The 2634-nt window shown below is 55.4% G+C and overlaps 1 pseudogene; it reads right to left on the bottom strand.

The window, feature by feature from the left end:
- Window positions 1-351: 351 nt before the first annotated feature.
- Window positions 352-1329, bottom strand: LOC138820254 (coiled-coil domain-containing protein 86 pseudogene; annotated as a pseudogene).
- Between the last annotated feature and the right edge of the window lie 1305 nt (window positions 1330-2634).

Here is a 2634-nt window from a genome sequence, read left to right as displayed (position 1 = left end):
AGACTGGTGTGGGCTGAGGGGCATTGAGAGGAGCCTTGTTCCTGCAAACTCCCTGATGATTGATCTTCAGGTGCTGCAACTATAGGAGCTGGTTTCTGACTACAGGCCTCTGGTTTGGGCTGGATGCTGACACACCACCCAACAGCCACTGAGCAGCAAGAATGTGCTGTTCTTGGTCTGAAGGTACATGGAGAAGGAGCGGGATACAAAGGGGATGCTCACTTCCTTTGGGCGCTGCTTCAAGGCCCAGGAGCCCTGTCCAGCCTGGAGCCTTCACCTGAACCCCTAGAGCTTGAGAACTGGTCCGGGCAGGGCCATCTGCCTGACTTGGCTCCTGGCTGTGGAGAGTCTTCAGACCTTGGAGCTGGGCGGCTGGGGTAGCTGCTTCTGCAAGTGTCCGGGTGTCCCGCTTCTCAGGGTGTGCAGCTGCTGCTTCTTGGCCCGCTTGAGCATGGCAGGGTTTGCAACCACTTGGACCATCTCCACTTTCCCCTCATTCTCCAGGCAGCGTTTGATGTTCTCAGCCCGGTGGTGCTTCTCCTTCTTTTCCTCGTCCAGTTGCCGGGCACATTCCTTGACCAGCTTCTTCTCCTGCCGCTCCTACATCTTCCGATGCCAGGAGGTGCCTCGGGGCTAGTCCTAGACCATCTGGGAGACCCTCTTCCTGGAGCTGTCCCTCCACACACGCCCAGATTGGGGCTTCCCCTTTGGGATCACGTCTTCCCCCCACCTCGTCCTCCTGGCTGAAGATCCCTTCCGCTTCGTTGGCTGCCCATCACGGTCAGCCCGGCCGCAGGTGGCCTGTGAGGCTCCTGCTGCGCTCTGGGCTGCGGGGACCTGGGTGTCAGCTCCTGCGGGGGCTGCGAGGCTCAGAACCTGGAGCTTGCTGGCCGGGGTAAGGGTCTGGAGATCCGGGGCCCGGCTGCGGCTGACCATGAGGACACCCCCAGGTCAGCACCTCCTTACCCTCGGCCACCTCCCTCCTGGGAAAGCTTCGGCGATTCTGCACGTCGCGGGGATTCAGGCCTTGGCTCTGGCTGACTTGGAGATGACTCCGGGACTCCATCCTGCCGACGTTGGGGAGACCCTCTGCTGGGCTCTGATCTTCGGGGGGACCCCAAGTCTGCATCCTGCCGCCGAGTGGGCCATCTCGGGCTTGTCCTGGGAGACTCCAGGCCGTGTTGCTTCCGTGTTGCGACCCGGGCTCCTTCTCGTTTTCTACGTTCGTTTCCAACTGCACAAGCGCCCGACTCGCCCTGGAACAGAGACCTTCTCTGTGGACTCAGGATTTAGGCCTCCCAGCCGCCAGCACCTCAGCGGCCTGTCCATGGCCCAGCCTGAAAGTTCCCAACCCTTCCCTCTGAGCTCTTATTCTCACTTGACAGACAAGTATGCTGAGAGCAGAGAGCTTCACACATCCTACCCAAGACAGTATGTGGTGGCTGGGGCTGGCGGCTCACGCCTGTAATCCTAGCTACTCAGGAGGCTAAGAGCAGAGGATCATGTTTCAAAGCCAGCCTAAGCAAGAAAGTCCAAGAGACTCTTATCTCCAATTAACCACCAGAAAACCAGAAGTGGCTCTGTGGCTCAAAGCGATAGAGAGCTAGCCTTGAGCAAAAGGAGCTCTGGGACAGTGCCCAGACCCTTAGTTCCAGGCCCACAACCAACAAAAATAAAAATAAAGAGGATGAGATCTGATAATCCTGGTTTGAAACCAGCTAAGACAGACTCATCCAAGAGCCGCTTTGCTAGTTGACTAACAAAAAGCGGGAAATGGAGGTGTGGCTCAAGTAGTAGAGTGCTAGGTATGATTAAAAACAAATAACAACAACAACTGAGCAACAGCAAAGGCCCTGAGTTTAAGCCCCAATACACAGCTGGTGCATTATGGGCCTTGGAGTGCGGGGTATCTGCCTGGATTTGGGTCAGTTACTGACTTTCTATGGCACTTGATTGAACTTTGTCTTCCCCAATGTCCTGTTTTCTATTCTGTATTGTGAAGCCTACGGGTCCTTTCTACTGAGCTTCTGAATTCCCACAAATCTGAGGTCCTACAGCATCAAAGAACCAGAACCTCCTAGTTCCCTGCATGGGGCTACATCCACGGGGTGGCAGAAGTCTAAGCCTATCTTCAAGAGGGTATGACATCTGTCCTTAGCAGTGAGGGCTATGGCTACCCAGGAGGACCTGTTCCTGACCTCTGCCTCCTCTGAGAAACTCTCCATTCTTCTTTAGGCCTTCATCAGCCTGTTTAGCTTTCTACAGCCCTTGGCCAACAACCCTAATACATGAAGGTTCAGGGCCCAAGTGGAGGAGGAGTTTCAGTCTGTGACTGTGGCAGGGACAGGGGAGGCTGCCAGGAGGTGTGTTAGTCAAGAGCTACTAGGAATGTAGACCTGTGTCTGGGTGTCAGGCCCCAACAAGCTTTCCTCCTCACCCTGCCTGCTGTTGACATGAGCTACAGACCAAGATAAACTGTCTCTCATCACACAGTGTAAAACCACTCTCACCCCCTTGTCTTTACATAATGCAGAAGGAATCTGGCTGTCTCCCTGGAAGGCCTGTGAGGTCCACCCTCCTAGAACACCCCTCCTGTCCCTGCTGCATATGTGACATTGAGATGTCAGAGCAAAT

The sequence above is a fragment of the Dipodomys merriami genome, unplaced genomic scaffold, assembly GCF_024711535.1.
Source record: "Dipodomys merriami isolate MVZ:Mamm:240054 unplaced genomic scaffold, mDipMer1.0.p SCAF_85, whole genome shotgun sequence".
Lineage (NCBI taxonomy): Eukaryota > Metazoa > Chordata > Mammalia > Rodentia > Heteromyidae > Dipodomys > Dipodomys merriami.
The sequence above is the reverse complement of the archived record's forward strand: the minus strand, read 5'-3'. Positions and strand labels throughout refer to the sequence as shown.